The 10672-nt window shown below is 52.0% G+C and overlaps 1 long non-coding RNA gene across 2 annotated transcripts; it reads left to right on the top strand.

Moving 5' to 3' along the window:
• Positions 1 to 226: 226 nt before the first annotated feature.
• On the top strand, positions 227 to 10239 carry LOC136022711 (uncharacterized). 2 transcript variants are annotated; one of them, XR_010616280.1, is made up of 4 exons: positions 227 to 329; positions 429 to 519; positions 6086 to 6188; positions 8080 to 10239. It is a non-coding gene; the product is annotated as an uncharacterized LOC136022711 (long non-coding RNA). The 2 variants fall into 2 exon arrangements; XR_010616281.1 differs by lacking the exon at positions 429 to 519.
• Positions 10240 to 10672: the final 433 nt, after the last annotated feature.

Below are 10672 nucleotides of genomic sequence, written 5' to 3'. Positions count from 1 at the left end.
TCATGCAGCACCCAGAAACACTAGAAGCAAACACGGGCTGTTTCTACTTAACACAAACTTGAATCCACCACCAGCTCTGCCAGACTGAGCCCATTGGGGCTGATCTGCAGTGATTTCTCCATGTCTTTTTTGAGCTATAAACAGGTTTTTCCACTTTGGTAATCAGGCCTCAGGCTTTAAAACCCCCCTTTGGGCAGCTCTGCAGCATTTTGTCTGAGGCATGGGGCTGGCTAGGCTCTGTCACCATGCTCGGGGAGCGGAAGAGAAGATGCACTGCTTATTGCTTGGATAAACAAGCCTTCAACAGCCCTTTTACAAGGCTCAGAAAGGTAATTACTCGGAGGGGAAGTGAAATGCCTTTACATTAGCAGGTATCATTTGTTCTAGGGTAGCAAATTGCTCTGTGGTTGCTATTATTGCTTTGACAGCAGTGCCCAGGGCCCTTCTGAGGAGGGATGTGCCGCTCCCTGCCTTGATGAGCGTGGTGCCTCTTGTCTTCTCTACTTACCATCACTGTCTGTAAGTGTATCATGGAGAACTGGGTGCACTCTCCAGTTTGTGGTGGCTCAGTGCAATAAAGGGGCAATTAACTGTTATTATCAAGCATGTCAGTGATGTGACTTGCCTCAGAGGATCTGGGAGTGCTCTTTAAGCTACTGTCCCTAATCCTGCAGCCCATAGTTAAGGAAAGGGCTGTGCAAGCTGACTGGCAGTGAGTCTTGCCCCTTGCATGCCATGAAATCAAGCTTGCAGGGCTGCCCCTCTGGAGATCTTGCTCTGATCGCAGCTCCTGTCTGGGTTTTCTGGGTCAGGATTATTAATATGGATCATTAATTGGCCTGGCTTTAGGAGGGGCGGGGACATGGGGTTCAGTGCGCATCTCAGCAGCCTGCCATGGCTTTAGTTCTGCTTCTTTATGGGTCCCCTGGAAGATGCTGCTGCTGCATCTTGTCCTTTTCTCTGTCCCCCTTCCACTGCTGATAAATGCAAGGGGAGCCTCCTCCTCACCAGTATTGGTCCCAGAGCCTGCATGGCTGTGCTCAGCTCCCTGGCTATTGCTTTGGGTGTAAGTTCCAATGGTACCAACATCTGTGTGCAGGAGGTCTTGGTCTGAATAAAGCTGGAATGGTTTTACCTTTTCCCACAGGACAGAGAGGATGCAAACCCCCCCTTCTGAAAGGGCCTATTCATTTGCGGGGAAACTTCATATCTAGGACTCTCGTGACAAATCTATTTCAAGCGGAAGGGCTTATGGCAATAATAACCCTTGGATATGTATCTCTTTACTGCTGTGGGATTTGTAACAGTCAGAAAGCAGTGAAGCCCAGGATAGCACCTTAACGCATTGTGTCAGCTCACACCATGCTCCCCTCCCTGCATATTTTCCATAGTAATCGGATTTGACTATTCCTGCACATTGACAGTGCTCGCAGGTTGGCACAAAGGCACGCGCAGCTCCTGGAATTGAAGCCAGTTCTCAGTGTCGGGGCTCGCCTCGGTGATGAGCGCTGCCAGGCATCTTTGAGCTTAATCCCATGCAGACCGTGATGGTGCTGGGCGGACACGTGCTGGGCACACGCAGCGGCTGGTTCGTGTGTGAGCGGAGGTGGGTGCGCTGCTCAACCCGCTCGAGGCGTGCTCTGGGAGTCCTGGTGCCTCTGATATGCCCAAAGCTGCTGTTGACTGGGGATCAAGGCTGAGAGAGCTGGGCTGGGGCAGCCTGGAGAAGAGAAGGCTCCTGAAGGGGAGACCTGAGAGCAGCTCCAGTGCCTAAAGGGGCTGCAGGGAACCTGGAGAGGGGCTTGGGCCAAGGGCCTGTAGGGCCAGGCCAAGGGGAATGGCTTGAACTTGCCCGAGGGGAGACTGAGCTGAGCTCTTAGGCAGAAGCTCTTCCCTGTGAGGGTGCTGAGGCGCTGGCACAGGGTGCCCAGAGAAGCTGTGGCTGCCCCATCCCTGGGATTCTATGATTCCATTAAAATGAATGGGCTTGCTTCAGATGAGCCTCTGAATCCCTGGGGACCAGCAGGTGGGAGTGGGATGTGGTGGGGTCTTGACTGAGTCGAGCGAGGGCAGGGACAGCACCGAGCACAGCCCTGGCTGTAGGAGTGGTCCAGGCTCTGATGCGCCGGTTGCTGGTGAACAGGTTAACTGAGTGGGGCCGGAATTCTGCTTTAGCTACCTGGGAAGTGGGGAAGGGTCTCCCGAAACAACCCCCCCCAGCTGCCTGTGAGGAGGGGTTTTGTGGAAGAGCAGAGCATCCCCTGCATCCTGCGCTCCGGTGCCGTGAGGTTGTGACGGGTGAAGAAAAGGCACTTCAAGAGCCAGGCTCCCAACCGCAAGTTTCTCAGAAGCAATGGTTGGTGTGGAGAAAACTGGAATCTTTCAGCCGTGAGGAGGGAGGGAAGGCAACAGACCCCGTTCTGCTAAACAGTAATCACAGGTTGAGGGAAGGAGCTGAGAAACTTAAAGCTAATTAAAAGTATCTGAGGCTTTCCAAAACCACTTCTAAAGCAGACAAATGGAAATAACCCACTGGGTGATGATGAGCTTTGCATTTCGTTAGGAACTGCAGAGGAATAAATTTAGCAAATCGCCAGGAAAGGCTAATGCAGCGCTGGTAACACCCCGAATTCCTGACAATTATCCAGTTGGGAGATATTTCCGCTTATCTTACCCCACCTTAAAACCTTCCTATTGAACTCTGCCTGCGATTAATCCGCATTCATGCTCTCCTTTCTCTGTTCTCTGCCGTTGCTTTCCCCTGTTGCTCAGGGTGGTGACATCCATCCTCACCCACCGGGCCTTTCTTCCTGCTACTGCCCCATTTAGGAAGGATTAAGCCTTTTAATTGCAGGGAGGGTTTTTGCCTTGGTGCTGCTGTGGCATTGCAGAGCTGCCTGGAGCTCTCTGAGGCTCTGGGGCAGCTCAAAGGAAAGCTGCAGCCCAATGGTGTCCAGCATTCCCAACTGATGGGATGCTCCCAACAGCAGCTCCCTCCCAGGAGAACAGAGCTTGGTTTCAGTGCTGACCGGGCACTAGTGAGGGCAGTGCTCCTGGCCATGGGAGCTGGTGTGAATGCTGTTATCCCTTCCTGAAGGAATACAGAAGTGGGAATGTTCCAGAAGCTATCTTTTCTTGGAAAGAAGGACCAATACAAGATGGGTAAAATGCAGAGTGAAGGATGAGACAGCCCAGCATCCATGGCCACAGCAGGCAGGAGACGTGGGAGCTGGGGAACAGAGAGGGGAAAAAACGGGATGTCATAGCAAGGGAAAGGAGACAATAATGATAAAAAGGGAAATGGAATAAACACAAGAAAAAGCCAAGCTGCGTCTCGATAGGCTGTAGGGTTCAATGAGCAGCTGGGACAAAACACATGCAAACACTGTGGCTCCTGAATAATCCAGAGACGGGAGTGCAGGCGATAAGAATGAAACCAAAGGAAGGAGGAAAACAACAGAAAGGAGGAATTACTGAAGGGAGAAACCTGCAGGTGATGTGCTATTCTGCTATGCTAATAGAGAGATGAAAGCAAATGGAACAGGAGCAGGGACTGGCAAAAAGTCTTCGTTGTGTTGGAAAGAATAAGAGGATAAACGCTTTTAACATTTATGAAGTAGCAAAATAAAGCAAAGAGAGGCTCAGAACATCAAGCTTGTAGATGAGGAAATTAAAGTACATAAAATATTTATCCGTTCGTACTTAGCGGCTGTCAGCCATGCAGGCACTGGAGAAATGGGATGTTTCTAGGCACAGATTTATTCTTGCTCCTATTTTTTAACTCCTCTCCTGGAGATGAACAGGAACAATTTGGTAAATAGTAGCTGAACGCTCCGCTCGTTTTTTCCATTCCATTAATGTTTCAGTTCTTAATACCCTCGAAACTAAAATGGGAAGTTGGTATAAAACATCATTCTCCTTTCAAATGATGGTAAAAAGGAACGTGGTTCCAGGCCAGGCATCAAGACTGTAAACGGGTGTCTGTGTTAAAACAGGAATGTGGTGCTGCTGATGTGTGCCAGGCTGGAAAAGGCCACTTAATGAGGCACGGAAAGAGATGTGACCCAGGTTGGTTTGGTGTCACCAGCTGCCTCCAGCCTGGCCCAAGAGAATCACTTCTGGAGGATGCTCTTGGCTCCTTGTCCTCTGCATATTTCACCCCCTGCCCTCCCTGACACGGGGAGCAGGTTCATCCGACCAGGCGACTTAGAGGTTACTGCACTGAAAACGCAAGCAGCTTCCTCATTACGGATGTGGGGCTCTGAGCCGGAATGGCCGTGGGGCACAGCGTGTCCATGAGCTCTTTGTTGAGTGCTCAGTGGCACTGCAGGAACCTGGGATGAGCAGCACCGCGATGCTCACCAGCTCTCTGCACCAGGAGACTGGCGCGGGGATGGTTAGCTCATGGTCTGCAGAGCAGCGCTGGCCCCAGGCAGTGCCATGTCAGCCTCTGGCCTGTTGCTAATCTTAATTTGTGTGATAGGGAACCCCGGCTGCTCCAGAGACTTGGCTGGCATCGCCTGCCGCCTGTCAGATGCGTTTATTTCCCAGCAGCAGCGCTGAGAATGCACCAGCGCTGAGCTAACCTGCTCCTCCTCATTCCACAAACCTCTCCTTCACGTCACCGCGCTGCTGGCGCTCCTCCGCCTCTCGGTTTAGTGTCTGCAAACCTGCTGAGCAGCGGTCCTGGAGCGGGCATCTGGAGCTCCCGGGCGTTGCAAGTGCTGGTGTGACAGCGTGTGCTGCGCTGGGAGTAATGCAGGAGCCGCTGGACAGCCCAAGGGAGTTTCTAAATCCAGCCCTTCCGTGAATGATATTGTGGGAGAGCTGGGATTGCGCCTTGGGCAGGGTGGGAAGCGCCGGAGAGCCTGGGCTGCTGCCTTGTGCATCCTTCCCAGGCTTACGTAAAGCAAAGAGGCGTCAATATTTGTGTCATGATAAAGCGCATAAAGAAGGCCCTTGATCTTGGTTTTATCAGGAAAAATAAATTCCTGGATCATTTCTTAGTCTGGCTGTGACAGTTTCCTGTGAGGTACTTGGGCGATGTAAGTTCATTAACTTCCGCTGGGGTTTGCCAACTTGTACCGGCTGAAAGATGGTCTTTTTTTGTCTTGTGGTGACAATTTCAACCCAAGTAAAGCTGACCCAGCCTGGAGGAGAAGTTGATAACCACAACAAGCGGCTTCCTGCATCCCCTCATGGTGCAGCTTTCATCTCCGATGTGGGATCAGAATTTGCTCGGAGAGTGAGGAAAAATAGAAGCAACAGTTTCTCAGCATCACCACTGAGAAATCGCTTTAACAGCTTATAATGACACTCCATGGAAGGCGCGCACGGACTCCCACATTCCCAGGATCGCAGGGTTCCGGAGCCGCGATGCACAGCCTTCACGTACCCCATGTGAGCTGTGCCCCACGGAAACCCTCAGCCGGGCCCTCCGCAGTGGGGAAATCAAAGAAAACCCATCCACAGGGAGGGAGCTTGGAAATGCAGGGGGGCAATGGGATAAAGCTGTGTATGGAGTTAACTGTAGGGAGAAAACGGGCTGTGTCAGAAGTGCAGGGTTTCCTCTGCATTCCCTCTGTCTCTGACAGCAGGAAGCTGTGTTGGTGGATATGATGGGCTGTAGTGGCGTGAAGGATGCTCTACCTCTTGGCTGCGTTGCACCCTGCTCTTCTCCACGGCGTGTGCTTTGTCTTTGCTGGGCTCCAAAGCTCTCTGCATTCTCTCTGTGGCCTTCATCGTTGGTGTTCTGCATATAGACTCCCTTGCAAGCCTTTGCACTTGATTGAGTCACTGCTTAATTTAATCCTCTAATCTAATCAATACTTCATGGACCGAGCCTTTATTTAAAAAACCAAACAAACAGAAAACCTTCCAGTCTCTTTTTTGATTGCCTGGAGCAGGTATTATTAGGTTAATGCAATCAGCGGTGATAAAGCTGCTCTCCATTTAATGAGGGAGCAGTCTCATTCTGCATGCTGGGGACGGGAGCCTGGGGAAGGAAACAACACGGTGCCAAAGCTGGGTGCTCGCTACGTTTGTGCTGGCATCAGCAGATTCAGAGGTGACCCTTTTATTGCAGGAGGCACCCGCAAGGACTCCCCCTCCTCTCCAGGTGCTCCACAAGATGAGAGCAAGGAGCAGGACCTGCTGCAGTCCCAAGAGGCGAGGAAGGGTGACAAAAGGTAGGAGGATGGAGAGCGGTGCGATGGGGAACGCAGGTGGAGGCTGTCTCAGTGGTTTGCTCGAGGCCGTATGGTTCTGGTTGCACGGTGTGAAGCTGCTTTTCCTCCTTGGAGCTCCAATCATGCCATGGCACCAGCACACAGCTCCCAGTCACAGGCTGTGTCTGCTGGTGGGGGCTGGCACTCAGCTCAATGACACGATGTGCCTGCTCTCGATACGCATGAGTCCTCCAGCAGTTGTTCCATCTTTAATCAAATATGTAGAGCCTCAGGCCGTTCATGAGGAAAAAACCCAGTTTTCCATCTGTAACAGGAGGAAAGTTTGGCTGTCAAGGGGCGCAAATCCTGATAACAGAGTTACCCTTCTTGTTGCGTTCTGTCATGAATTTCTTGCATCATTACTTTGCTAAGAGTGTTCTCATGTAGGAGGTTGTTCTCGGGCTCTGTGAGAGGGTTGGAAGTGGTAGCAGCAGCTTCCACTTCCAGGGCTTAGCGATGCCTTAGCATGGGTTTAGCTTTCCCCACCACGCAGTGTGAAGCCAGGGCTCAGCGGTGCACCGGATGCTGCAGGTGCTCATCCTGGTGCCTTGGGGCTGAGATCCAGAGCTCTGTGCAAAGCAAGGGGAACGAGCTGTGGTTCTGGCAGCTGCTTGCTGGGGGTTTTCACCCTGGATCGTACATTCGTGGATGGTTCTTGCCATCTTTGTCCTCATCTTTCTGGGGAGAATTGTCCTGTTTTGCCCACAAGTTGTAGCACTCTGGCTGTGTTGTGCCTTTACAGAAGAAAACCAACAATAACGTAGGGAGGCAGGAAATAAACCCCCAAAGAAGCTACTATAAGCACGAGGGAGGTGATAAAAAGCAACAGAAACATCTCTACCTCCTTGTTTTTTCAAGAAAGGTCAATGGACTCCCTGGCACCTTGGGGGCCGTAACAAAATCGATGATACTTCATCTTTAATTTGATTTTTCCACTCAACAAGGGCGGTAAGCATTAGTGTCACTGTAATTTTACAGAGTAGCATTAGATAACAGGCAAGTACCAAACATGAAGGTTATGTGTAGTATCAGTGGTAAAATAGTATACCCAGCAATGATTTAGAAGAACCTTAATGTCCCAGGCATGCTATAAGAGATGTCATGAATAGGGCAGTAAAGTGTCTTGTTCTTCAAATAATCACTCACGGTGATGTCTGCCTCTTTGGGAGGCAGACGGGCACCCATGGAACCCAATGTCCCATCCACAGCCAGTGACCTGCCGAGGGCAGGCACCCCATTCTGTTCCTGATGCTGTAGGGGAGTGAGGAGGATGATGGGTTGGAGGAGTGATGGATGTGCTCGCTCCTCGCAGGTCGATAGCAGTGGCCTGCACTGATCCTGCTATTTCTGTGTTTAATTCAGTGAATAAAATGAAACAGGTAAATCACTCGGAGGAGATGCGAGCTGATGTTAATAGGCGCATTTGCAGCGCTATCTAAAAATGAGTTCTGCAATTACTGACTCACGGCATCGCTTGTGCTCCGTGGTGCTGCTGCTGGAGCAGCTTTCCCACCAGCATTCCAAGAAGCCAGCATCCAGGGCTGGGGCTTGTGGGAGTGATGGCCGGACTGACTGATACCGGCCGACCGACGGCAGCAGCTGCAGCGGAGGACGCGAGCCTCCAGGACAAGTGTGAAACTGGCTCCATGTGGCCGTTTACCACCAAGTGACTGCTGTGAGAAGCTCTGGCGTGCCCGGCTCCCTGCAGAGGAGGCTGGGTTGGTGTGGAATCTGGCTCATGGAAACGGGGGGGTTTGCCTTGAACTGCCCTGGAGGAGCCTCGTTAGAGCATCCAGCGCTCTCGGGGATGAGAGATGAGAGGGATGATCAAATGGTTGTGGCTGTATTTCAGCGCTGTTGTCGTCACCTCTGGCCCTGAGTGAGACCACCCGCTGTGCCGCCGGTTCTGCAGTGGCAGAGCTGAAGAGGCTGCATGCGGAATGCCAAGTGATGGGGGAGACGTTCTGCATCCCTTCTGCTGAGTAAACCACCCCACAGCACCATGCAGTGGGGTGCCGGCTGGGGTGGACTGGAAATATCCCCAAGTACAAGGAGCCTAAACCTGCGTAAGGGTGCAGGAGAGGCATCCACAAACCTCCCAGCTACGCTCCTGCATGGTGGTGGTGCCTGTGCCAGTTCTGTTCAGCCACCAGATCAGAGGCAGGGCTTTTTCTGTGACTAATCTTCATCCTGCCGCACTGCTGGCTGCTGCCATGGTGGCGTTGCCAAGCTCTTCATAGAGGACACGGGGCCTTTCTCCGCAGGAAATGCAGAAGCTCAGCCATGGGCTGTGCTTTTGATCTCGGCTGGGATGTGGGACCTCCGGAGCATCCACAGCCCTGACCCTGCCAGGCCTTTGGGAGGAACGGCGGAGCTGGATGATGCTCTGCCAGCTCCCCAGAACAGCATCCGAGGCAAGGCCAGATTAGTCCCTGCAGAGCCTCGTTGCTGGAGCAGTGGGACTCTGTCCTGCAGCACGCGGTGTTCCCCCCTCTGCAGCAGAAGGAAAGGATCAGGGACGTGGATGATGCAGCCATCAACCCGTTTATCTCCGCGGAGCAGCCTTAATCGCTCGGATCAGCAGAGTCATTGTGGTTACCGAAAACAAAACCAAGCCAATTGTTATTCGGAGCTTGTCGGGGGCTGTGGCTAATCCCATTATGCGGAGCAGGAGGCACGGGGGGGGGGAACCGCATGGCACTGATAAGGCTGCACGAAGCAATTACAGGGAAACCTCTGGGCTGTGCACAGGGATGTGCTTGGGGCTCAGCCCCGAATTGGGGACAGGCGGGGACTTGCGGGAGGGATGTTCCCAGCTGAGCATCTCCTGGCTCTGCCTTTGCAGGAGCCCCTTTGTGCTCAGAGTAGTGGCTGGTGAAGCGGCTGCTCTTCCCCAGGTCCATCCCAGCGCCTTTCCCTTGTAAATGTCTGTTTGCTGATGCCTGGTCAATGCACAGCTCGGCAAAAACCAGACTGGGGCTGCAGGACTGGGGCAGTGTCCCGGTCCCATGCCAGGCACAGTGAACCAGGAGGCACTGGGAACACAACCCTCTTGGCACTGTGGAACGAAGATGTCTGATCCCACAAGGTGGTAGAAGATGCCGATGGGTAACGGCGCAGGTCATAACTGAATGGTGTTAGAGTGCTGCTATTTTTTTGGTTTTTATAAATCTTAAATCATTCCCCAGCTCTTGCTACTGCTTTAAATTGTAACTTCGCTGTTAAAAAGTTTATCGTGCACTAATTCATCCAGCCCGTTCATTTACATTCTGCTGACAGGGTACAAAATCGCTTCTTTTTTCATCCCAGAGAATTCCAAGTTCGGCAATTTATGGTGCCTTTTTGATTTAATCAGGATATTTCCTAAACTTCCATGGCAACAATACGACATTTCTCAAGAAGTACCTGAGAGATGGCTGGGTGTCATTATTTATATCCCTGGTGAACACTGTGTTCCTGAAGGATTCGCCACCAGTCAGTGCGGTGGGGGTGCATGGGCTGGAAGCTGTGGGTTGAGGCAGGGGTCCCTCCAGCATCCCTTGACTTAGGAAGGACCCCAAGAGCTCCTTCTTTTGCCATTATCACAAATGTCCATGTATCATTCTTCCCCATTCCCACCCCAAAGGAGCCTGGAGCTGCCAGAGAGAGATGGGCACGTTGCCCACCCATCCCTTGGTGCGATGGATGGAGCTGTTTGGTGCTGCTCTGCAGAGCCCATACCGTACCGTGCTGAAACGCTGTTATTTCACTCTTCCAAACACTGTCAGCACAAGTCACAGGAGGGCTTATTTTTGGCTCTGCTCAGCGTAGTTACCTAGCAATTTGCAGGAGGTTGGTATTACTGGGTAGTTTCTTGAGCCGCTTTGCAGCGAGCAATTCATTTGTTGCATTTGGTTCCTTCCACTGCTCGCAAACAGTCCAGACGCCAGCTTGGAGTCTTGCAAATTTGTTCTCAGTTGGAAAGATTTCAGCCCCGTTGCTTGTTTGTGAAATATTTCCTCTGATCCTTGCTTTTGAGTGCTCGACGCCTGTAATTCCCAAATCGTGCCTGAGCTCCGGCTGCCGGCGTGACGCAGTGCCTCTCCTCGGCCCTGTAAGAGGAAAACCACAACCTGTGCTGGTGTGAATATCCTGTAGGACAGCGCCTGGGAGCCTCTTCCAATGTTCTGCTGTCTCCTTGCTCAGGCTGGAAAGGAAAAACGGGCAAACGCCTTCCTCTTCCTGCTCCTGGCTGCGTGCGTTGCCCTGTGTGCACAGCATCACCGCTCTAATGAGCTGTAAATACTGTTTACATTGGGCTTATTATCTCCAAGGTAATTTATGCTTTTCTGCTCATCCAGGGCGTTCACAGGCCTTCTGCTCCCCGCAGAACTTGAAGCCCTGTAATGAACAATTGCTATTATTCAGCTAGGAAGCAATGTTGATGCTAAAAAGCAAACGCAGCC

This window comes from Lathamus discolor, chromosome 16, assembly GCF_037157495.1.
Source record: "Lathamus discolor isolate bLatDis1 chromosome 16, bLatDis1.hap1, whole genome shotgun sequence".
NCBI lineage: Eukaryota > Metazoa > Chordata > Aves > Psittaciformes > Psittacidae > Lathamus > Lathamus discolor.
Note: the sequence above shows the minus strand (reverse complement) of the source record. Positions and strands in the feature narration are given on the sequence as shown.